A 27,744-nucleotide genomic window follows, 5' to 3' on the forward strand; every position below is an offset into this window, starting at 1 on the left:
CCATTAAATACCACTAGCACTATTCAGCACCTATAACCAGTTAGTGTCATCTGATACTGCTATTTAATCAAAGCTGCAGATATATCTCCCAACATTTGAAATAGCCAAAGAGGGACACTTTTCTTACTCTGCCGACCCGCCCCTGTACTATATTCTATTAGAGCTAGAGGACACACACTTTCATACACACTCATAAACAAATAAACATTTTTACATACCTATTTACATACACACACATGCTCATACACACATATTTACACACAGCTATACACCTACAAACACACATATTTACATACACAGTTATACACCTACATACATACTCATACACACATATTTACACACAGTTATACTCACACATGCACACAGTTATACACACATACATAGTTATACACACACACACACACACACATACAGTTATACACACACACAGTTATACACAAACACACGGTTATACACAGTTATACATACACACACAGTTATACACCTATATACATACATGCACATACACACATATTTACACACACACATGCACAGTTATACACAAACACACGCACAGTTATACACAAACACGCACTCATGCACAGTTATACACACACACACAAACAGAGTTATACACACACACAGGTACACACACACACACAGACAGTTATACACACACACACAGTTATACACACACACAGTTATATGCAACACAAAAATATATGTACATATATATAAAAATATATATAAAATCTATATATACACACAATACCCCTAAAAAGCTACTCTTATAAGAGATATAACCCTTATTTCTTTATTAATTAGTGCCACAAACTAAGAGTGCATAAATGTTAAATATAAACTATTCAATTGAAAAAATCCCTAATACTGGTAAAATACACACAATCTGCAAATATTTAGTATAAAATAATCCATAAAACTAAGTATACAAGTTGTGTAGGATTAGATGTAAACAAACATATTTATTTGTTGTCATAAACATATTAAAATCACTATGAATATAAAACTATATCAATATAAATTGACCACCGGTGTTTTTTTGTTTTTTTTAAATTTATTTAAAAAAAACATTTTTTAAATACCGCACTTGCCACAGTTCAACATTTATTTAAAGAATAAAAAATGTATATTATGAAAATATATGGCTGCCCCTCTCAAACATAGAGGTATTGAACAAGTTGGCTCTTAATTTCTGTGGGTAGTAACTCTGTAAATGTATTATTATTATTATTATTATCGGCTATTTGTAGAGCGTCAACAGATTCCGCAGCACTAGATCCATAAGTCCTATTCACTAGTTGGAACAGTTTGTGTGTGCAGTGGTTTTGTTGATAATACCCCAAACAGTCTTATTTTCAAAGTGTTTTAAATTTCCTCTGTAATACCACAAGCAGCGGCTATCATTATGCTGCTCGCTACTCAACGAAATCCGAAGCCTCTATAGGTTTCACTGTAATACCTTGATTCTGTGGAGCAGTGGTTTGAGGTCCGAGCGTTCTCGGCATGCACTTAATCCAGCAACTGTGTTAGTACCGCCCACGGGTCCCTCTGAGCATGTGACCCTTATCCTCCAATCGGGTTAGCAGATTCCCGGTACAGGGAGGGCAGCAGAGCAGTGAGGAGTTGGTAAAGGACAGGGGTGCATAATTACTGTGCGAGGATGCCATTAAGTAGCAAGTGAATGAAAAATTAAATTTTTTTTTTTTTTCTCATGTTGTAAATTTGCGCCCCCCTACAGAAGCGCATAAGGTGGCTACCTAGCTTGCCTATATGCAAGCGCCAGCCCTGATCATTAGTAACCTTGGTGAGGGCAGTCTCAGTTGAGTGTTGGGGATGGAAGCCAGATTGAAAGCCGTCAAGTAATGAGTTGGGGGACAAGAAGTGGTTTAGGCAATAGAAAACTAGTTTTTCCAGGACTTTTGAAGCTAGCGGAAGCAGTGATATGGGTCGGTAGTTTGCAGGAGAATTAGAGTCGAGCAGAGAACTTAGAAAATATTGAGCCCGATGATAAGTAATCGGATTCAGTAGTGTCTGTAATGCAATACGGTACCAGGCAGACCCCAAACATGCCCCAAAGAAGTTAAATATTTAAAACAAGTTAAACAATTTAGAGGCACCTTCGACCTCGGCTTCTCCAAGAAACAGCAAATTCCACATGTGAGGTCCTATCTCAACGCCAGGCTGAGCAATGCTCCTTGGTGTGCGGGAATACTTGGTCTTATGTGTTCACGCCAGCCAGGCTCCTCCTCCCGCATGCCATCATCACTTTACACGCTCTCACTTGCACAGTCAGAAGTGTGCGATTAACAAGGTATGGGGCTGGGTTTGGAGGGGGCGCTGCAGGCACTTAGAAATAAGTGCAAAGAGCTTGAAACCTATACCTTTATCTATTGCACATGCAGTGAAATAGATAGAAGTAAAAACAGCAATTTTTTTTAACAAAATTGGACTGGCACCCTTTTATAGCTGAATATATATAATGTTTCCAATAGGGAGCTATTGGAAAAATTATATTTAATCAGCCAAAAAGGTTTTTTCCCCCCCTCTCTCTCTCAGGGAGTTCTCGTGCGCCTGTGCTCCTATAGAGGAGCCTCCACTGAGTACAGTATATGTTTCTCTTGCCAAGAGAGACAAAATGAATAGTTATTCAGTCCATTTTTATCTGGGGTTTACTAATCCTCAGGATAGTCTAATTACTATCATTGGCATGTTTGAAATGATTGGACAAAAAGTTATTAATATGGCTGAGACATTCTACTTTTTTGTACCTCCCATTCATCAAAAATATAATTGGACATTTTTGTCTTAAAGTGTCAAATTTCTTGAATATTTTATGCTTTTATTAATATAAAGATGAATTTGAAGTGGTAATAGTGCAAACACAATAGAAAGAGAGCCAGTACCACATAGAAAAATATAAATATATTAAACTCCTTGTTTATATTTTATATTTATTTTGTAAATTGGGACTCAACTGTCTAGTACTTTTTGGTAGCATGTTTACATAGTAACTGTAAACATTCTTATACATCTGCTTGATTTTCCATTGAATAGCTTGCAATCAAGGTATAGCCATAAATTGCCCTCTATCATTTAGGTGCCTATTCAAAATAAAGCGCACAGACAATTTTCCTCAAAACTCTCCTCAAAGTTAAGCAGCGGATAAAGCAAAAACATAATTCATGCCTCCTATCACCGGCTGCATGAAACATTACATGAAAAGTATGCCGTTACATTTTTTTAGACCTTTGTCTAGTATATTGTTTACAGTGCTATTCAAATTCAAGCAATTTTTCATGGTTTGTGTCAAAACTCATCTAAAAAACTCACCATCAGCAGAGTTGAAGGCTTGAGGCAAAATATGCAGTTCTGCCTATTACCTCTATTACCTCTACTACTTAACTTGTGAACATGGCCACAATAAATTGAGCCCCCATATGCCACCCCAGATGCCCCAGCTAGGAATCGAAGACAAAGACAACATTGTAAGAAAAAAAAAGCTTCAAAATTCTTTGCTTTAACAGTTTTCAAGGAAGGTCACAAATATTTGAAGCACACATAATCTCACCTTTTGCGAAGGCACAATTTTACTTTGGCTTACAATGAAAGGCAAACACTTTTCATTTAGGCTACAAACGTTGCAAACAAACAATAATTGACAAATACGTTTAAAAACATATCCAGACGTTGCGGGAAGTGGGCAGTCATGGTACCCATGAGGATCTCAAGCTCCCCACTGCTAAAAGATGGAGCCATTTTATCAAAGTTAAGCCTTTCTTAAAAAAAAAAAAAAAAACATTATTAATGAGGATTCATACCTGCATCAAAAATGTTATGCGGAATGAAAATGATAAGAATCCATGTACAAAAATTAACTCGTTTTGTTAAAAATGTCCCCACTCTCTATGTACATTTTTTTTATCTGGCCTATAGTGACTCCTAATTTTTGGATTTGTTACATGTTATGAGTTACATATTATTTAATGAGGAGCAAATGAAAGAACCCTGAATTTAGTATCATTGTTTTGATTAGCTATTGCTTTGAGGTTAACTATCACCTAGATTATGAGTTTTGCGCTAAACAGGGTGTGAAACTAAAGCCAAAAAAGTTGCGTTATTTCATTCTCCATAGCACTGCCATTATGAGTTACAAAAAAACCTCCTTGTGCGTGCGATATGGTGGAGTTAAGCTCCATACTGCACAAAAGCCAAGGGCTGCTTTGACGTGCTTGTGCACGATTTCCCCCATAGACAATGGGGGGGGGGGTGTTATATAAAAAACTAACACCTGCGATTGCGGAATGAAAAATGTCCATAACGCAACCCCATTGATGTCTATGGGGGGGGGGGGGGGGAAATAACTATCTTTAAATAAATAAAAACTTAATAAAAATAAACCTACCATTAAACTGTTCAAATAAGCCAATTGGATTTTAGTAGCTCTCAAACATTTTTGTTACACCAAATCCATAACTAATGGTCTCAGATGGCAGTACGGATCATGTTGGTATAGGCTGCAATGCATTTTAACCGGACCGCACAACCTGTAATACAGGCACTATGAAAATCCCACACAAAAACGTAAATTTTTTGAGTGCGGAATGGACGTTGCGTTACAGGCTAATAGCAATACCAATATGACTCGTAATAGTGCTTTGCTGCCATTACGTTGAAATTGCCATTTTTCAGCATTAAAAGCCGTAACACAGAACATGTATACTACCTGTATGTTATATAATATTTGTTATTAGTCTCTTGCTACTGTTTTATGAAACACCATTTTCCTAAGATGCCCATGTTTGCATATATTGGTCTTATCTCCATTATTTTCTCCACCTGGTAAGAATATATTTGGGCTAAATTTTCACATCAGTTACTTGCCAAACTTTAGACAGCAGTTATGTCTCTTCTGCAGTCAGCTGTCTTCTGACAGATCAAGATCTGTGATTACTTGTGGGGTCTTGTTCTATCAGTGGGAAACTACAGGGAGTGATAAGGGAGGATTCTGATACTGGACCATAAACAATGGCTATGATCTAGATGTAGGACCAGTCCATGTGTGTATGTGTCAGGTTAGGTTAAGTCCGGAATCAGACCCAATACAATAGCGTGGTCAGTATAGCAAGGTTTGGCAACTTGTATTCAGGCAGTTCAGGGTTAAACAGTAGCGTGGTCAGTATATCAAGGTTTGGCAACTTGTATTCAGGCAGTTCAAGTTTAAACAATAGCGTGGTCAGTATAGCAAGGTCTGGCAACTTGTATTCAGGCAGTTCAGGGTTAAACAATAGCGTGGTCAGTATAGCAAGGTTTGTCAACTTGTATTCAGGCAGTTCAGGGTTAAACAATAGCGTGGTCAGTATAGCAAGGTTTGGCAACTTGTATTCAGGCAGTTCAGGGTTAAACAATAGCGTAGTCAATTCAGCAAGGTTTGGTAACTTGTATTCAGACAGTTCAGGGTTAAACAATAGCGTAGTCAATTCAGCAAGGTTTAACAACTTGTATTCAGGCAGTTTAGTGTTAACAATAACATGGTCAATTCAGCAAGGTTTGGCAACTTGTATTCAGGCAGTTCAGGGTTAGGCAATAGCGTAGTCAGAGTAGCAAGATTTGGCAACAGGAAATCAGGCTCAGACAAAGTAACGTAGATACGCCAGAGGACGGATCGGCTGGCGTGACAGTATGTTTGTCTTTTGTTCCTCTGTGTTTTAACCCATGGGTGTTTTCAGTGGTGGTTCTGGCTCATAAAACTGTCACTGGATGTTTTACTTGACCTTCTGGGACACAAAGGTTGTGCCCCTAGCTGTATGGATGCCCTCTGACTAATCCCAATAACCAAGGATATAAAGGTGTTGTCTCGTATTACAGGGACTTGATTAGTGCTCCTCTTTCCTGATATGCAGGGACATTAAAGATTTTTTTTAGGTCCAGGTAACTGCTTTAGGATTGATCAGGGAAAAGGAAATTTTTCATGTGCTTCATGCTGAACATATTCTACTTAATCAAAAGAACACACATCCCCCTAATGAGAGACTGACCAGACGATAGAGAACCACATAATGACTGCCTTATGGTCTCCCTCTTATCTGAAAAACTTAGGGATAACTTGTCTGAAGTACATCTTGACAACTTAGACATGATTTTATGTCTTTTTGACTGCAGGATATGCAGTTCTAACTCCCTTTAAGATACTTTGAGGCCTACCCATTACCAGCTAATTACAATTCCCAGCTGGCCTGATTTGCCCATTCCCCCTCACAAGAGGTCAGATTTTTAACATACACATAGACAGTAAAAATGTATTTGGCATAGTTCCCATCATAGGACAGTTAAGGACATAAAGAGGATTTCTTTTTTACTTCAGCAGGCACTCAAATTGCAAATGTTGCACAAGCATTTTTTTTATACAGTACGTTTTTAGTAAAGATCCTATTTCCCAAGGATATAATAGAGCTGATGCTGTATCACACTCTTTTTTTCCTTTGTACATCAGCAAACACACTGGGGTGGGACAAACTTAGCTGAAGCAATATCCAGATTTTGGTTTGCCCCTGGCAAACATCAAGCAGCTAAGTGAGTTGTCTTAAACTGTATCTCATGTGAAAATTTAATCCAAGGGGGAATCCATTTAAGAGAGGACTTTCCACCCATTTGAGTGACAGCAAATTGTTTTTTTTTTCTGATATGCCTGATTAAATGCTCAAAGAACTCATTAATTTTTTTTTTATTTATCACCAACAATGGGTCCAGAAATAGTGTACGTGTCATTATACCACACAGGGCAAGAATCAAACAATTCCAGGATGCCCGTAAAAGGTAAATAATAGGATACCTGATATTCTTGTCCCATAAGATGACAATATTTCTGCCAAGCCCTTATAATATTAGAAAATGTCATCAGGTTGCTGACATTACTTGGGATCTTGCCTTGCCTTGCCTTGAGATCAAAAGAGGCTATTAATGTAGTTTCCAACTCATAGTAAGTGACATATTTAGATTCAGTAAGCCAATCTATCCCAAATGTAGCCATTGTAATACAATTATAATAACTAATATTGGGGAGTGAGAAACCACCATACATTCTATTATGAGATAGTTTTCCTATTGACATGTGAGGCTCCCCCCCCCAATAAAGAGCAAGCAAGCCCTATTATATCTTTCCACGTCCTTCCTCAAAATAAACAATGGCAAATTCTGAAGTAAGAACAACAGACGAGGAAAGAAAATAGTCTTAATCAGCATGAGTCTTGCAGATAAAGATAAATAATGTATATTCCATCTGTTCAATTCTGCCTGAATGTTATCAAAGAAGTCTGCATAATTAAGCTGATACAATGAGGAAAAAGAAGCGCTGAGTCTCTCAGTAAATCCCAAAAAGTTTATTTAGGAGCAGACTTCTACAAAAGACACAGGGAAAGCTCCTATCTGACGCGTTTCACGCATGCGTGCATGCGCTTCATCAGAGATATTTAAGCTGATACCAATCCTTAGGGTTCTTCCCTATTTTGATTCCTAAGTAATTTATATATTGTACTTCCTTGAATGTATGTGTGGTTATACTTTTGGATGTTTTATTAATCCATAATAGTTTGGCTTTATCAAAATTTATTTTATATCCTGAGAATTGGCTATACCTGCCGATAAGCTCCAAGCATCTGGGGATACTTATATTAGTATCTTGAAAGAATAGTATAATATCGTCAGCATATAGAGAAATTACGAAGTTTTGTTCTCCTAATTTAATCTAATAATTTAATTCTTTTAATTCTTGTCTCAAACAGATTGCTAATGGCTCCAATGCAATGTCAAATATTAAAGGGGATAACGGGCATCCTTGATGTGTCCCCTTTTGTAGGGTAATATATTGTGATTATTCACCATTGACCAGTAATTGAGATCTTGGTTTATATACATTAGTTATGATTGAATCAAATGCTTTTTCTGCACCTATTGTCACATTGCTACATCAGTCTTAAGGTTCTTACTGGCATCTTGGTTTGTTTTAAAATAATGATCCCTCATTATCAAGACCCTGCGCATAATATGTACCGGGTTTCTACCTGGAATAAAACCTATTTGATCTTTATGAATCAATTCACCATTTACCTTTTTGAGTCTTTTGGACAAATGGACATAAGGATTTTATAGTCATGATTCAGCAAAGATATTGGGCGATATGAACCCAACTCTTCTGGATTTTTACCTTTTTTTATGAATTAATGAAATTATAGAATCAGAAAAGTAAGGTGAATTCAATTCATTTTTTAAATAATATTTATTATATACCTTTGCTAGTATGCCCACAACTTCATCCAAGGTAATCTTAAAAAATTCAGCAGACAGGCCATCTGGTCCTGGGGCTTTATAAGATTTTGCTTTTTTTATTGCTTTTTTTATCTCCTCTTCTAAGATTTCCACTTTGATTTGCTGCATAGCTTCCTGTGTAATTTGCGGTACTTTTATCTTTTGCCAAAATTTCCCTTTCACTCCAATACTGATAGGTTCTCTGGAGTATATTTTTTGGTTAAATGTATAAAAGGCTTCTCTTATTTCTGTCGCTTGGGTATGCATTTTATTACCATCTTTAATTAACTCTATCATATTATTGTGTTTCCTGAATTTGATAATCTTTGCAAGATGTTTAGCTGAAATCCCATGATACCCTTGGTAGAAAGCTCTCACATTCAGATCTTCACTTGACTATCTCTCTTTCAAGAACATTTCTCTTTCTAGTTTAGCTTGAGAGTAACCTTTCTATTTGTGCAGGTTTGGATTATTCAAATATCTGGCATATGCGTTCCTGAGTTGATTTGCTAGCTGAATTTCCCTAGCCTTATTTTTATGTTTAATTTTTATGATATAAGCTTTAATTTCCCCACTTTCCCTGCTTCCCAAAAGGTTTCTATTTTGTTGATATATGACTTGTTTAAAGAATGATACTCTTTCCATCTTCCCGATAATCAACTAGTAAACCCCTTATTGTTTATCATATAACCAGGGAATCTAAACAAGTTCATCTTTCTATCAAGTTTAGAAGTAAATCTAATCTTTAAACTAATTATAGCATGATCTGACACTATTATATCTGCAATTTGCATCTATATATCTAATGCCAACAGATTATCATCAATCAAAAACATATCTATTCTGGAAAAATTCCTGTGCACCTTTGATTCTCAGGAAAAGCTGCGCTCATTAGGGTGTTGCAGGCGCCATATATCTTTTACTTTAAACAGCTTAATATATTCACGAAAAAAATTAGCCTCTCTTTGGTATACCTTCTTTTTTTTCAATAAGGACATATCTTTTTCGGGGTATAAAGTCAAATTAAAGTCTCCAGCCATTATTAAGTTCTGCCCTAAATATGGAATTAATTTATGCTTTATCTTTAACCAGAACTCTATCTGAAATGTATTTGGGCCATATATATTACAAAAGGTCCAAATGTTATTAACTATCTCAGCTTGGACAATCAGATACCTTCCTAATGGGTCCAATTAAATGGGTTTCTTAATATTATATACCATTTTTCTATTAAAAAGTATAGCCACACCACATTTCCTTTTGTTACAAGGAGTGGCAATAATCTCGGAAATCCAGTTTACTTATAATTTAGGTATCTCTTTCAAATGCAATTCTTGAAGAAATATAATATCAGATTTATGCCCTTTAAGCATTTTAAGAATATTTTCCCATTTAATGGAAGAGGTTATCCCTCCCACAGTCCATGAAACTATATTTAAAGGAACCGTCAAGTAAAAAAAAACTATCATGATTTAAATAGGGCATGTCATTTTAAACAACTTTCCATATTACTTTTATCACCAATTTTGCTTTGTTTTCTTGGTATTCTTAGTTGAAAGCTAAACCTAGGAGGTTCATATGCTAATTTCTTAGACCTTTAAAGCCGCCTCTAATCTAAATGCATTTTGATAGTTTTTCACCACTAGAGGGCATTAGTTCACGTGTTTCATATAGATAACATTGAGCTCATGCACGTGAGACAGCTCTGATTGGCTAAAATGCAAGTCTGTCAAAAGAACTGAAATAAGGGGCAGTTTGCTGAGGCTTAGATACAAGGTAACTACAGAGGTAAAATGTGTATAATTATAACTGTGTTGGTTATGCAAAACTGGTGGATTGGTAATTAAGGGATTATCTATCTTTTAAAACAACAAAAATTCTGGTGTTGACTGTCCCTTTACAATTGGATTAATTTTGTTAAAAATTATTTTTTTAAAACCATAGATTCCTTTGCACTAATGTGGATGGGGGGGGGGGTAAGAGTAGAAAAGAGAGAGAGGAGAAAGAAAAAAAAAAAGAAAAAAGAAATAAATGGGAGACAAAGAGGAAATTAATATTTCCCATATCTTTGACAAACACCATTGTTTGTCAAGAAGGAAGAAAAAGACACATCACAAAGTGTATATCTCTTTTCGCTTTTACATCTTAATATTGTTTTTTGTACAAAACGCTCTAGCCTCCTCTACTGAATTCAAGGCAATGGCACCCTCTGTAATTATTATTTTAGGCGGATATCTCAGACTTGCCTTTACTCCGGCATTTATTAAATTTGTACAGAATGGTGCCATTGTCTTTCTTTTTGTAGATGTTTCCACAGAAAAATCCTGAAATAGAAAAATCTGCTTGGTGCCTATCTTAACTGTTTGCAACTTTCTGTATTGCCTCATTACGTTTATCTTATCTTGAAAATTCAAGTATTTTATCAAAACCATCCTAGGCCGTGAACTACCATCTGGATATTTTTTAATACTTCCTGTCCTATGAGCCCTTTCCACCTGTAGTTTTTCTGACAATTGTAATCCCAATAACTGTGGCAAAGTAATCTCCCCAAACAATATTAAATCCTCATACTGCTTGCTTTCAGGTAGGCCCATAATTCTGACGTTACTACGTGGAGATCAATCCTCAAGATCATCTATTTTTTTTATTTATTTTTTTTCAAAAGAGCTTTATTTCAAGATCATAAAATTGTTAGAAACTGTTTAACATTTTTCTTTTTACAATTACAAGTTAGTTCTCAAAGATCTGACATCCAATGCCTTATACGATAGATTTTCTTTTATAAATGCAAACTGTCCATGCGTGATAAATCCAAAGATCCCTTCCAGATTAATGTCCATGTAGGTGGTCTGGGCCATGCAACATTTCAAACAAAGAGTCAACTAAACATGAGCAATATTATACAATAGTAATTCTGGTGTCATGAAAAAGGTTTTTGGTGCTAAATGAGATTGAGAAAGGTATGCCTCTCACCACAGTGTGTATACCCTGGACAGAGTGTGGAGCCCCATCTCTACTTTATAAATCTGTATGATCCATATATTCAGCCCATAGGACCAACATGCTATCATGTACATCGGTAGTGCCTTGCTGTATGTGGTGATACCTCTCTAAACGAATTAGTGTGTCCACCTGGGTTCGCCATTCCCCCACCGTTGGTGTATTTTGGGTTTTCCAGTGCTTTGGGATATGCATTTTGGCACCATTTAACATAATCAACCTTAATGCTCTATGAGCTTTGCATTCAAGTTTGGGTAGAGAGAGGAATAATAATGTCTTGGGACTGTTCTGCAAAGACTTGCCTGTGACTACTGCAATGTGTTCTAGGATCTCTATCCAATATTTGTCTAGCCTAGGGCAGTCCCACCAGATGTGTGTGACTGTTCCCTCCTCCCCACAATCTCTCCAGCATTTCCTCAAAGTTGTTTTGTATATTCTTTTCAGTCTGCTAGGGGTGAGGTACCACCTGGATAAGAATTTGTAACTAGACTCCTGTATTCTGGTGGGGACTTCCGGCTGGGGGCGGAGTGGACAGGTAGCAGGCAAATTGCTGCTGCTCGCTACGTCTCTCCCAATAAGGAGTAAAGACTTTTCTCCAGCCTTCCGTAGGGTGCCTTGTCTTCGATTAAAAGCATTTAAGACCGGCACAAGGTTGGATCAACCACGGAGGAGAAGTCCCGATAAGGCAAAACTTGGCTCTCTTTGCTAAAGAGCACCGCAACACAAACTATAAAATTAAAACAGACTTGCGGCTTAAATTGATGGTCAGTAGTTTTACGAGTGCCCCAGGTCATAGGATAAGATAAATGGGAGTTGTTATGACCTGCCCGCCTGCGGAGTAGAAAAGTACCTGGAAGTAAGCCTGCAGCTGGTCTGCCGATGTAGAAGCTTGGCCCTGGTGAGAGGGGTGTGTAGCCCGGCGTCTACAAGCTGATCCAATCTGGGCAGGAGTTGTTGACACACCTTCCCGGCGTTTGATTCCGCTCTGTGGATCTGTGTACAAGGAGAACTGAGTCTCCCCAGTGGCCAGCGGGATAATAGGATTCCCTACATATAGAGGCGATATAGTGTCCGGACAAGACCGCACAGAAACAGAGCCGGTTTCGCATCAAGGGCAAAGAATACCTAGAAGGGCTGCCACAGTTGTATTTGCCGAGGTAGATACACGATTCTAGCGTGGGGGGTGTGTGGCCCAGAGTTTGCAAGTCGACCCAATCCGGGTAAGAGCCATTGACACACCTCCTCTTTGCGCTGAGCTCTGTACAGTCGGCGTTGCTGCCCTGAGGAGCCGACGTGGGATCCTGTTAGTGCTTGTCGCTCTGCCCTGAATTATTGCAAAGGGAGCACGGGCGATGTGGTTCCCATTGAGGGCGTGGATCTAGAGGTCTGATGTACCCGGTATGTGAGTGAGTGCTGTGTCAAGATACTACATACCCAGTGGAGCTGTCCTTATATGAATATAAATATAAAGGAGTCAACAGGAATCTGTGAGACCGCTTCCCGCAAGCCGTAGGTGAGCAGCGCAGGAGCTTAACAAATCGGAAGAGGAGCTAGGTGAGCTCTAAACCCTTCAGGAAATAAAGGGACCTGTCGTTACTAGATCTGGGAATAAAGAAAGTTGAATTTTTTATAAAGGTATCAGAGGTGGATTTTATAATTTGATCTGAAGAAAGGTGTCCCGCACAAGAGCACACACTGAGTTATCAGAGTGGAGAAGAATATAAATTTGAGACTCGGTCCTAGGGCCTAAGGGTTGGTGAGTTCGTAAAGCTATATCTTTCAGAGCATAAGTGATATTGTTAAGTAACTGGGGATTTATGGTACGCCTTGTGCTGGACTGATCTTTTGGCTTTGACTTTGGACTTTGCACAAGAGAAGAAAGATTATTTTGCATAAAAAAAGCTGACTGTTGTTGCAATATTTGTTTTTCTTTTGTTTTGTTTTTTTCCTCTCTCCCTTTTTTGGTTCTCTTTTTTTTTTTTTTTTTTGCTCTATAGCAGCAGCTGAATGGTGTGTAAGGGCAGTTAATAATATGGAATAAATTTTCAGCTTGTATTCCCCATAGAGAAAGAATCTAGGACATAAGATTATAAATTCTAGTGATAAAGTCTGCTAGTTTGTCTAGCTTAAAATTTTTCTTTCCGGTTAATATAGAATAAGGTATTAGTTCCTATTTTTCATAGGAAAAGAATCCAGGGCATAAGAGTTTAAATCCTTGAGATAGAACCTGCAGTTTGTGTAACTTAAATTTTTTTTTTTTCCCATTCTTGTTATTTATCCTATAGCTAAAATATAATTTTGAGAGTAAGCTGCAGGAATCTATCAGAGTTTGATACTTAAGTTTTTTTTTTTTTTTTTAAGAGGTGCCAAACAGAAACATAATCTTAGTTATTTTTAGGTAGGCAGTTCACATTGGGGCTTAGTTTGCTGCCCCTCGTTTTCCATTTTTTTTTTTTATTATTTTTTTTTTTTTTTTCTGTTTTCTTTCTCTTTTTACACATAACACTTTTTTTTTTTTTCGGGGTTTTAGATACACATTTTTTACACGTGGCACGGCATAAGGCACGGCATAAGGCATGGCATAAGGCCCTTTCTTTTTTTTTTTTTTTTTATATACACATTTTTTACACATATTACCCCTCCAGGGGTTCAGTAAGATATACTCGAAAACTAATCTCACTGATTAGTGTGCACATACACACGGTGGTGAATGGACAGATTTGTGTCCTCTCAAAAAGGTATTTCACCTAAAATGCCTCCTAAAGTAAAAGACAAGAGAGGCAACTTTAAAAATACTGATATGACCCTTGATATCTCACAGGAAGGGGGAATGAGTAATCCGGCAAGCTCTAACATGTCTGATTTGGCGGCAGAAGTAGTCAAAATGATGACACCACATTTTGACATGATTAAAAAAGAAATAAAAGCAGAGATAGTTAATTTAACAGCGGAAGTTAGGCAATTCACAGTCAGAATGGACGAGGTGGAAGCGAGGGTGTCTGACGTGGAGGATATAGTAAACAAACACGAGGCAACTATATTGACACAGGGTAAGACCATCTCCCATTTGCAAGCTCGTTTGGAGGATCTTGAAGACAGGTCAAGGCGGAATAACCTGCGGGTTATTGGCCTCCCTGAGTCGGTTGAGTTTCAAGATTTAATACTATTCGCATCAGTTACTCTACCTCGGGCACTCTCGGTTCCTCCTCCCCCTGTTCCGTTTCTGATTGAGAGAGCTCACAGAATAGGCATTACTAGAGAGAATAACTCATTATATAAACCAAGACCGGTCATTTTTAAGTTTGTGAATTATCAGGATAAAATGTTATATTTAAAATATTACAGGAAACTAAGGCCTAGATTTGGAGTTCGGCGGTAAAAGGGCTGTTAACGCTCCGCGGGTTTTTTTCTGGCCGCACCATAAATTTAACTCTGGTATCGAGAGTTCAAACAAATGCTGCGTTAGGCTCCAAAAAAGGAGCGTAGAGCATATTTACCGCAAATGCAACTCTCGATACCAGAGTTGCTTACGGACGCGGCCGGCATCAAAAACGTGCTCGTGCACGATTCTCCCATAGGAAACAATGGGGCAGTTTGAGCTGAAAAAAAACCTAACACCTGCAAAAAAGCAGCGTTCAGCTCTTAACGCAGCCCCATTGTTTCCTATGGGGAAACACTTCCTACGTCTGCACCTAACACTCTAACATGTACCCCGAGTCTAAACACCCCTAACCTTACACTTATTAACCCCTAATCTGCCGCCCCCGCTATCGCTGACCCCTGCATTACACTTTTAACCCCTAATCTGCCGCTCCGTAAACCGCCGCCACCTACGTTATCCCTATGTACCCCTAATCTGCTGCCCTAACATCGCCGACCCCTATGTTATATTTATTAACCCCTAATCTGCCCCCCACAACGTCGCCGACACCTGCCTACACTTATTAACCCCTAATCTGCCGAGCGGACCTGAGCGCTACTATAATAAAGTTATTAACCCCTAATCCGCCTCACTAACCCTATCATAAATAGTATTAACCCCTAATCTGCCCTCCCTAACATCGCCGACACCTACCTTCAATTATTAACCCCTAATCTGCCGACCGGAGCTCACCGCTATTCTAATAAATGTATTAACCCCTAAAGCTAAGTCTAACCCTAACACTAACACCCCCCTAAGTTAAATATAATTTTTATCTAACGAAATAAATTAACTCTTATTAAATAAATGATTCCTATTTAAAGCTAAATACTTACCTGTAAAATAAATCCTAATATAGCTACAATATAAATTATAATTATATTATAGCTATTTTAGGATTAATATTTATTTTACAGGCAACTTTGTAATTATTTTAACCAGGTACAATAGCTATTAAATAGTTAAGAACTATTTAATAGTTACCTAGTTAAAATAATAACAAATTTACCTGTAAAATAAATCCTAACCTAAGATATAATTAAACCTAACACTACCCTATCAATAAAATAATTAAATAAACTACCTACAATTACCTACAATTAACCTAACACTACACTATCAATAAATTAATTAAACACAATTGCTACAAATAAATACAATTAAATAAACTATCTAAAGTACAAAAAATAAAAAAGAACTAAGTTACAGAAAATAATAAAATATTTACAAACATAAGAAAAATATTACAACAATTTTAAACTAATTACACCTACTCTAAGCCCCCTAATAAAATAACAAAGCCCCCCAAAATAAAAAATTCCCTACCCTATTCTAAAATACAAATATTACAAGCTCTTTTACCTTACCAGCCCTGAACAGGGCCCTTTGCGGGGCATGCCCCAAGAATTTCAGCTCTTTTGCCTGTAAAAAAAAACATACAATACCCCCCCCCCAACATTACAACCCACCACCCACATACCCCTAATCTAACCCAAACCCCCCTTAAATAAACCTAACACTAATCCCCTGAAGATCTTCCTACCTTGTCTTCACCATACCAGGTTCACCGATCCGTCCTGGCTCCAAGATCTTCATCCAACCCAAGCGGGGGTTGGCGATCCATAATCCGGTGCTCCAAAGTCTTCCTCCTATCCGGCAAGAAGAGGACATCCGGACCGGCAAACATCTTCTCCAAGCGGCATCTTCTATCTTCTTCCATCCGATGACGACCGGCTCCATCTTGAAGACCTCCAGCGCGGATCCATCCTCTTCTTCCGACGACTAGACGACGAATGACGGTTCCTTTAAGGGACGTCATCCAAGATGGCGTCCCTCGAATTCCGATTGGCTGATAGGATTCTATCAGCCAATCGGAATTAAGGTAGGAATTTTCTGATTGGCTGATGGAATCAGCCAATCAGAATATAGTTCAATCCGATTGGCTGATCCAATCAGCCAATCAGATTGAGCTCGCATTCTATTGGCTGTTCCGATCAGCCAATAGAATGCGAGCTCAATCTGATTGGCTGATTGGATCAGCCAATCGGATTGAACTATATTCTGATTGGCTGATTCCATCAGCCAATCAGAAAATTCCTACCTTAATTCCGATTGGCTGATAGAATCCTATCAGCCAATCGGAATTCGAGGGACGCCATCTTGGATGACGTCCCTTAAAGGAACCGTCATTCGTCGTCTAGTCGTCGGAAGAAGAGGATGGATCCGCGCTGGAGGTCTTCAAGATGGAGCCGGTCGTCATCGGATGGAAGAAGATAGAAGATGCCGCTTGGAGAAGATGTTTGCCGGTCCGGATGTCCTCTTCTTGCCGGATAGGAGGAAGACTTTGGAGCACCGGATTATGGATCGCCAACCCCCGCTTGGGTTGGATGAAGATCTTGGAGCCAGGACGGATCGGTGAACCTGGTATGGTGAAGACAAGGTAGGAAGATCTTCAGGGGATTAGTGTTAGGTTTATTTAAGGGGGGTTTGGGTTAGATTAGGGGTATGTGGGTGGTGGGTTGTAATGTTGGGGGGGGGGTATTGTATGTTTTTTTTTACAGGCAAAAGAGCTGAAATTCTTGGGGCATGCCCCGCAAAGGGCCCTGTTCAGGGCTGGTAAGGTAAAAGAGCTTGTAATATTTGTATTTTAGAATAGGGTAGGGAATTTTTTATTTTGGGGGGCTTTGTTATTTTATTAGGGGGCTTAGAGTAGGTGTAATTAGTTTAAAATTGTTGTAATATTTTTCTTATGTTTGTAAATATTTTATTATTTTCTGTAACTTAGTTCTTTTTTATTTTTTGTACTTTAGATAGTTTATTTAATTGTATTTATTTGTAGCAATTGTGTTTAATTAATTTATTGATAGTGTAGTGTTAGGTTAATTGTAGGTAATTGTAGGTAGTTTATTTAATTATTTTATTGATAGGGTAGTGTTAGGTTTAATTATATCTTAGGTTAGGATTTATTTTACAGGTAAATTTGTTATTATTTTAACTAGGTAACTATTAAATAGTTCTTAACTATTTAATAGCTATTGTACCTGGTTAAAATAATTACAAAGTTGCCTGTAAAATAAATATTAATCCTAAAATAGCTATAATATAATTATAATTTATATTGTAGCTATATTAGGATGTATTTTACAGGTAAGTATTTAGCTTTAAATAGGAATTATTTATTTAATAAGAGTTAATTTATTTCGTTAGATAAAAATTATATTTAACTTAGGGGGGTGTTAGTGTTAGGGTTAGACTTAGCTTTAGGGGTTAATACATTTATTAGAATAGCGGTGAGCTCCGGTCGGCAGATTAGGGGTTAATAATTGAAGGTAGGTGTCGGCGATGTTAGGGAGGGCAGATTAGGGGTTAATACTATTTATGATATGGTTAGTGAGGCGGATTAGGGGTTAATAACTTTATTATAGTAGCGCTCAGGTCCGCTCGGCAGATTAGGGGTTAATAAGTGTAGGTAGGTGTCGGCGACGTTGAGGGGGGCAGATTAGGGGTTAATAAATATAACATAGGGGTCGGCGATGTTAGGGGTAGCAGATTAGGGGTACATAGGGATAACGTAGGTGGCGGCGATTTGCGGTCGGAAGATTAGGGGTTAATTATTTTAAGTAGCTTGCGGCGACGTTGTGGGGGGCAAGTTAGGGGTTAATAGATATAATACAGGGGTCGGCGGTGTTAGGGGCAGCAGATTAGGGGTACATAAGTATAACGTAGGTGGCGGTCGGCAGATTAGGGGTTAAAAATTTTAATCGAGTGGCGGCGATGTGGGGGGACCTCGGTTTAGGGGTACATAGGTAGTTTATGGGTGTTAGTGTACTTTAGGGTACAGTAGTTAAGAGCTTTATAAACCGGCGTTAGCCAGAAAGCTCTTAACTCCTGCTATTTTCAGGCGGCTGGAATCTTGTCGTTAGAGCTCTAACGCTCACTGCAGAAACGACTCTAAATACCGGCGTTAGGAAGATCCCATTGAAAAGATAGGCTACGCAAATGGCGTAGGGGGATCTGCGGTATGGAAAAGTCGCGGCTGAAAAGTGAGCGTTAGACCCTTTAATCACTGACTCCAAATACCAGCGGGCGGCCAAAACCAGCGTTAGGAGTCTCTAACGCTGGTTTTGACGGCTACCGCCGAACTCTAAATCTAGGCCTAAGTGTCTTAAATATTCATTCACATAAAATAATGATTTTTCAGGACTTTTCGGCTGAAACTTCAGCTAAAAGAAGAGAAATGTCCCCCTTCTTTGACAGATTCTTGAAAGCAGAATACAATGTGCGTTTGGTATACCCAGCAAAATTGTTAGTGAGTAAGGCGGATACCGCCTATACATTGAACAACAGCGATGAGGCTAGATCCTTATGTAAAGAGTTGGGCATCTGATAAGTTTGTAATAGCATAGATCATGTTACTAAGAGCTACATTGATTTTTTTCAGCAGTATATCCGCTTGTTTTATTTGTATATATTTATTGTGTTTTTTTTCACAGGAGGATGTAATGTTTTTATTTGATGAAGTAGATAATAAATTTTCCCCCTCTCCTGATGCCTTTTTTTTTTTTTTTTTTTTTTTTTTTTCCCTTTGCTCTGCGCTGGCTCCTTTTATGCTGGCGTCATATGTCCCTCTGGTCTCTGGCACCCATCACGTCCCTTATCACCTCTCTGTGTGTCGACTGGGCATTGGTGGTGGTCCTTTATAAGATGTGTGAATGGCTCCTCTTAGGTTAACATCTTGGAATGTTGGGGGAATAACGTCCCCAATAAAGAGAAAAACAATAATTAAGCATTTAGCAAATCAGAAAGCTGATATTGCTTTTTTACAAGAGCTACATCTAAAAGTTGCTGAGGTCCCGAAATTGCGCTCCAAATGGGTCGGAGAAGTTATAGCGGCACCTTACAATGATCGCAAGAGAGGTGTGGCAATTCTCTTTAACAAGACACTGGAATATAAAATAGAATCTACGCATGTAGACCAAGAAGGTCGGTTTCTAATTGTAGAATTGACGCATAATAAAACTCGTTATGTTTTGTGCAATATTTACGGGCCCAACGTAGTTGATAGAGAGTTTTGGGACAGGATGATACAATATCTACATAAATATACAGGACAGAATCTAATAGTAGCTGGGGATTTCAATTTGATAGTCGATGCGATTTTAGACAGAGATAGTAAAGCCCCCAGATGTTCACGTGAGAGGAAAACCGATATTTTGCAGAAAGTTTGTGCGCAATTAGGTTTGATAGACATTTGGCGTCTGCAGCATCCAGATCTGAAAGCTTTTACGTGTCTATCAAAGGGTCATCAATCTCTTTCTCGGATAGATTTTATCTTGATCCCAGTGTCTTTGAGTGGCCGTAACTGGACGACGGAGATAGGGGATATTGTAATCTCTGATCACGCAGTGATTTCCTTGACTTTAAACTCACCTAGCTTGGATAGGAGTGTTAACCAGTCTATTTTTTTCCCTAAATACTTGGTTAATGATGAGCATTTCCATAACTGGCTTTGTAATCAGTGGAAAGAATACTACAGATTTAATAGTGCATATGTAGATAAACCTGAATACTTCTGGGAAGCAGCCAAAGCTGTCCTACGTGGGGAAATCAAGCATTATATGTGTAAGCGGAAAAAAAAAGCTAAGCAATTGGAATTACAACTATCTAACCGGGTCAAGAACACATACAGAGTATATTTAGAAGGACGCTCTTCTGTCAATTGGCAGAAATATATAGATGCCAAATTGGCCTATGATACACACATCAATCAAAAATCTGCGCTAGAGATACAAAGACAGAAGATCATTTACGGTGGGTTTGCTGGGAGATCTGCTAAATTCCTGGCAAGACTAACTAAGGCTGCTAATAGGAATAATATTACGGCTATCAGGAGTAATCTCAGAAGAGTAACTAATAATGCAGAGATTGTTAAAGTATTCTTTGATTATTTTACCAAACTATATAAAGCTGAAGAACATGAGATAGACAGTAGGAAAGCTTTCTGGGACAAAATTAAGACGCCAAAAATTACAACTGAAACATTGGCAGAAATCAATAAACCGATCACAGAAGAGGAAATTAGTGCGGCTATTAAGGCTGCTAAAGCCAATAAAGCAGCTGGACCAGATTGTTTACCTATAGAATTTTATAGGATTCTCCAACCACAGATAGTATCCGCATTGGCAGAGTTATTTAACCTTTACTTTGTCAAGAATAGTAAGTGTTCTCCATATTTTGCTGCAGCGGTTGTATCCTTGATTCCCAAAAAAAATAAAGACCCAGAACTTCCGGAGTCCTATAGACCCATCTCTGTATTAAATACGGACTATAAACTATTGGTATCAATTTTTGCAAAGAGATTGAGTCCGCATTTGGGGTTATTAATCCATGAGAACCAGGCGGGGTTTATGGTTAAGAGGAACCCGGCTAAAAATATAAGAAAGATTATGACCCTTCTAGATTATTTCTGGAATAAATTCAGAAACTCTGGACACAGAGAGATGGTTGACTTAGCGCTATTGACAGTTGACGCCGAAAAGGCATTTGACCGTATCTCTTGGTCGCACCTATTTTTCTCTCTGGAACAGTTCGGGTTGACTGGGCAGATATACAAATTTATTCGTATAATCTACTCCGCACCCAATTCATCTCTGCTTGTTAATGGGGAATTGTCACAGCGGTTAGTCCTACAAAGGGGTACGTGTCAGGGATGCCCATTATCCCCACTCCTTTTTAATATCTCACTCGAGCCATTAGCAATTTGGTTCCGTCAACAATTGGACGGAATTCGGATAGGGGACCAGAAATTGAAAATATTAATGTATGCAGACGACATACTCTTGTGCCTGAATAATACTAGGAAGACGCTTCCCCGCGTCCTAGACATGTTTGAAACTTTTGGGGCAATTTCGGGTTACAAAATCAATGTGTCAAAATCCGAACTTCTATGGATAAATAAAAGAGAACAAAACTTTAAGTCTCTTTTTAGAGAAACTTCTCAGATATCTTATTTAGGTATTAAACTTAGTGTCAACCCAGAAGAGTGGTATAGCTTGAATTTTTCCAACTGTTTTTTAGAGTCTAGAAAAATAATGGAAGGTTGGTTAAATTTGCCCATCTCGTTAACAGCTAGGGTAACGCTTATAAAAACTATTATTTTTCCAAAATTGTTTTATCTTATTCAGAACATTCCCATACCGTTACATAAAGCAGATATAAGTAAATATAATAAAGCATGCACGCATTTCATATGGAAAGGCACAAAGGCGCGTATCTCAGTCTCCAGATTAATGAATAATAAAGATGCGGCAGGCCTCAATCTTCCTAATATACAGTTTTATAGCTTAGCAGCACGCGTAAAGATTGCTGTTGATTGGCTCACAGAACAGGATCAAGTAGCTGCGTCTGTATGGGAGACCTCGGTGATAGCTCCTTTTGGGTTAGCTGCTATCCTCCATTGCCCAATCACTTCTTTACCTTCAACGGTTTTTTCTCTAGTTACATTTAGACATATAATTACAGCATGGCAAAAATTATGCGGGATATTGGATTGTTCCCCATATGTCTCTGGATACTTACCAATTACTGGCAACCCGACTTTCCCACCAGGGTTGACAGATAGAGTCTTCAGAGACTGGGCTGCGAAGGGGTTAATATATGTCAGTCAAATAATAGATAAAGACTTTATTCCGGTCTCGTTTCGCGATGTAAGTACCCAATTTGGGCTTGTGAACAAAGACCTCTATGCCTTTTTTCAGGTAAGACATCTGATAGCTGAGTTAAGGCAAAGTTATGGTTCTGATTGGGCTCTCCGTCAGATTCAAACTAGGATTAATATGTTCAGAATAGGGTTTTATTCAATTGGCCCGTTCTATGCACTTTTTAATCAAAAGCTCTCAGAAATGCAAGTAGAATACATTGTCCGAAAATGGAATAAAATATTTCCAGAGATAGAAGGCTCAGTGGTAACAAACGCCTTTAAAGCAATACAGAAAAGCTGGATCTTAACCTCATGGAGGGAATCACAGATCAAACTATCGTTAATGACGTATTTAACACCAGATAGATTATCTAGATGGTATAAGACTGGAAATCTATGTACGCGGTGTAGTGTCTCCAGCGCGGATCTATTTCATTGTTTTTGGTCCTGTCCAAAGATTGCTCAGTTTTGGGCAAAAACTTTCTACTGGATGAAAGTAACTCTTAGGATAGACTATGTGATTCAACCGTTGGAGATATTCTTTCTGGCACAAAACGCTCAGCAAGGAACTAAATTAATTAATATAATTATATTGTTGGGTCGCATTTTAATATTAAGATCCTGGAAGGCCAAAACCGCTCCCACACTGCAAGAGTTAAAAAAAGCATTAATCACGCAAGTTATTTCAGAACAGTATAATTTACAAAATAGAACTGATGATTGTCTTGCAGTGTTTTTTAGACACTGGAAGTTATTTATTTTATCATGTCCACTTCCGATACAAATAATGCTAGTCAAACCATTTAGGAACACTCCATATTTCCAATTACAAATACTGGCTCGGGGAGGTGGCTGGTGACAGTGAGGGGGGGCGGTGAGGCCAGAGGAGACCTCCTTTCCTAGTTATATCCCGGTGATTTTTGTGCTTTTTTTTTCTTTTCTTTTTTTTTTGTCTTTTTTTTTTTTTTTTTCCCTTTTCTTTAGTGTTATTGTTTTTGTCTTTTGGTTTCGCCATAAGGAACCAACCCTGTTTGATAAGGCAAATAATGTTCTGTAATTTGTTCTAAAAAGAGAAGGGAGAGTATCTGAACATGTGGCGGGTTTAGTTTGTTTTATGATTGTGTTGTGTTTAGGAACAATTGCAATATGGTTATTTACATGAGAAGTATTATGTCGAGTATGACTTATAGATTTACATCGCTCTTCTATACAATTGGAATACTAAGTTTCATGTATGTACTAAGTTTGTTGGAAAATGCTGGAAAATAGACTCCTGTATTCTAGTGAAGACTGAAGCCCTTTTGGCGGACTGGAAATCCCTCAGCCAGTCTTGTTGGTCTATGTCTGTTTGTAGCTCTTTTTCCCAGGCTTTTGTATATGTGGGGAGTAAAAAAGCATCATCCAACATAAAAAGATTGTACATAACCATAAATGATATTGCATGTGTCGTTGAGGTGTCACATGTGCAGATACTTTCAAAGGAGGTCATTTGTTTGGTAAGATCATGTTTCTGTTTGTGCTCCTCTAGAAAACTATTAATCTAGTAATATGATAGCCAATTCATGGCGATGTCTGGTTTGTTATCTTTTATTTCTGCTAAAGACTTTAACCTAGATCCGTCTGCCAGTGCTGAAATAGTCCAGTCCTTAAAAAGCATTGCCTGCCCCGAGTCCCTCTCTGTGTGATTCCATGGAACTGCTGGGTTTCAGTAAGTGTCAGTGGGGAAAACTTTGAGGATATGTTTGTTGTGGTGTTTAAGACCTTGTCCCAATTTGTGCAGAAATCTGTTAATAGAGGGTAATTTGAGGCCACCTCTGGCCTATTTCTCCCCAGAAGCCATGCCAAGGTGCCAGCATTTTTTTCTAGGATGTCACAGTCCAACTGTACCCAGGTCTTATTATAGTCATTGTGGCACCACTCCAGTAGCCTGTGTAGAGTGATAGCCCGTTTAAAGAAATGTACATTAGGGACCCCAAGGCCCCCTTGTCCTTAGGTAAATAGACGGGGTTTTTTTTTTTTATTCTGGGCCTGATGTCCCCCCAGATGTATTGTTCTAAAATGTTTTGTATTTTGTGTAGGTAATTGGTCCGTAGGGGTATAGGTGTAGTTTGAAGTAAGTATAACAATCTGGGTAGCACATTTATTTTAATTACATTAATCTGGCCCACCCAGGAAATTGATTTTTTCCTCCAACCTACTAGACTGGTTTCCAACTTTTTGTAGTTGGCCTGGAATACTTCTTGTTGATCTGGGGATAAGTAAATCCCCAGATATCTCATTTTAAGTGGTTGCGGTTTCAGGGGGCAGTCCCACAGCATCCCTTTAAGTGTCTCTGTATCATAAGTAATATTTAGAAGCTCAGATTTTGACAGGTTAAGATGGAAATTGGATACTTTTCCATATGACCTGAATATATCTAATGTTCTGCCCAGAGATGTATCAATATTTGTTAACGTAAGCAGGATGTCGTCCGCGTACATCGCCAATTTATGTTCACAGGTTGCTGTTTTAATCCCCAATATTTGTGCGTCTGCTCGAATTTTATGTGCTAGGGTTTCAATAGAAATGGCAAAAAGGATAGGGGAAAGGGGGCATCCCTGTCTCGTGCCATTTTGAATAGTGAAACCATCTGAAAGAAGGCCATTCACCTTGACTCGTGCTGTTGGGCCTCGATAGAGCGTGAAAATTTGGTCTATAAATGTGGTGCTAAATTTCATTTTGCCTAAGACTTATTTTAAAAATTGCCAATGTACTCTATCGAATGCCTTTTCGGCGTCCATGGAAACCAGTGCTAGGGGTATCTGTTGTTGTTGAGCATCGGAAATTAATTGAAGTGCTTTTAATGTATTCTCCCATGCCTCCCGTCCAGGCACAAAGCCCACCTGGTTTGGGTGTATCAATTTTTGGACAAATGTATTTATTCTAGTGGCCATAATTTTAGCATAAATCTTTATGTCCGAATTTAGGAGCGAAATGGGGCGGAAATTTTCCAGTTTGCCTGGCTTTTGCCCTGTATGGGGAGCACAGAGATATGTGCCACTAGCATTTGGTCGGTGAACCCTTTTTCTTTTTGCAGTTAATTAAATAGTACAGTTAGGGGGCCAGCATATGGTGTAAATAGGTTTTATAATATTTTATTCCCAGTCTATCAGGTCCCGGGCTTTTACCATTGAGCATATTTTTGATGGCTGTTTTGATATCTTCAGGTTTGATTGGTGTGTCAAGACACTCAATGTCCGCATCATCCAATGTAGGTAGATGTATGTCAGTCAGGAAGTCATCTATTTCCTATTGCTTACTTGTGTTTTGTAGGTTATATAGTGCCTCGTAGTACCATCTAAATGTCTCTGCAATATGCCTGCTGTCCCTATGCATGTGGCATGACGCGTCTGTTAAAGTATGGACATGCATGCTCAACTGTTTTCTTTCTAAGTGCTCTGGCAAGGGAGGAGCCTGCTTTATTATTTACATCAAAGTATTTTTTCTGTAATAAATTAGCTTTATGTTTATATTCCTCAATATAATGATTGTTAAGGTCGTTTTTTGAGTTTTTTTAAACATTTGTGGCTGTGGGATTTTTTTTAAGCTCTGATTCCCAATATCTAATTTGAGATAAAGTAGTATTAATGAATTGCTGGTTGTTTTTGGTTTCCCTCACTTTGAGTTTTAGGAATTCCCCCCTCACCACACACTTGTGGGCTTCCCATAGTGTGATTGGTGATATGTCAGCGGCATTGTTTTCCCTGAAGTAATGGCCTAATGTGGAGTCAACTTCCATTTTTGCCAAGGTGTTGTCTAAAAGATGTTTGTCTAGTCTCTATGTGAATGCCCTGGTAGGCATGTCAGGCCATGCTATTGTGCATTGTACCGGTGTGTGGTCTGACCATGTGATTGGTAGTATGGTAGAGCTCTCAATTAGTGAGAGTCCCATCTCGCCTGTAATGAGGTAATCTATCTTAGTGTTGACATGGTGTGGGTGAGAATAAAAAGTGTAATCTCGAATGTCCTGGTTCATTGACCTCCAGATGTCATGCAGTTTAAGTTGTTGTAAACCTGTGTTGATTGATTTTATGACCTTTTGAGGGGTTTTAGTTATACCCAACGTGGCATCTAGAGCTGGCTCCAATGGTAAGTTGAAGTTGCCCCCCAGAAGCAGTATGCCCTTGCTGTGTTCCATCAGCAGCTGGCTCACCTGTTTGAAAATTGCATGTTGACCCTGGTTGGTTAGATACACATTTGCTAAAGTTACATAGGAGTGGAACAGTAGTCCAACGACTATTAAATATGACCCATTAGGGTCCTTGATCATGTAGGTTGGTCGGAAATGTAAGGTACTTTTAAGGAAAATGCCCACACCTCACTTTTTCGTGTTGCCCGAAGCTAAGAATGAGGTCTTAAACTGATTACTAATAAAATTGGGCTCCCTCCCTCTCTTAAAGTGTGTTTAATATGTCTCCTGTGTCTTTGTATAACTGACTGAAAGCTATCGACCATTTTCCTGGGCTATTAAGTCCTTTGGCGTTGATTGTGATCAGTTTCAGAGGGTTTGCTTGTAGGTTTACTCTGCCTGTCATATCTGTGTAGAGTCTGATATGTGTCAAGGGTTGTAAAAAGTGGCTGTATGGATATTCCTAAATCAGGCGTAAGCCCAGTGTTGTCTGATAGGTCTTGGATTGGTCAGCCTGGGTCCCAGCCCCTGGATACAGAGTCTAGTGTCTTATTAGTAATTTGAGATCAAGATGCAACTGGGCGAGAGGCAACTCAATCTGTAACAGGGCACAAAACCAAGTTATGCAGATATACAGTATGTATTGAAATAACTCTATTAAATGTGAAAACTGATATTTAAACTTTCTAAACTGTCTTTCAGCAAGATTAAGAATACAGTAAACAGTAAATGAACTATTAGGGCAGTATCCCCATCCCCAAACCCAATGTAACAAGAAATAAACAAATATATCATACGACCTGAGGCCATGATGTGATAACGAGAGTCCCCTCAATCAGTTTGGCTGCAGGGAAGCAGCCAGTGGACTAGCCACAGTCTGTATGTCCCGTGGTGGAGCTCCTCCTAGGTGGATAGTTATCTGTATCTGAGCCTAAGGGAATTTCTGAGGGATCCTGTGGTCTGGTCTCTGAAGAATGGAGGTTGACTTTCTCATGCCTCTCAAGAACTGGTGGTAAGATGGAGATCCGCAGGGCCTCGCAGAAGTGGGGTAGATCCTCTTTGGTCCTAAAGACAGCTGTGGTGTCACCTCTAGTTGTGATGAGGCTGACTGGGAATCCCCATCTGTAGGTGATCTTCTTCTCCCTTAGAATGGTG

This window comes from Bombina bombina, chromosome 6, assembly GCF_027579735.1.
Source record: "Bombina bombina isolate aBomBom1 chromosome 6, aBomBom1.pri, whole genome shotgun sequence".
NCBI lineage: Eukaryota > Metazoa > Chordata > Amphibia > Anura > Bombinatoridae > Bombina > Bombina bombina.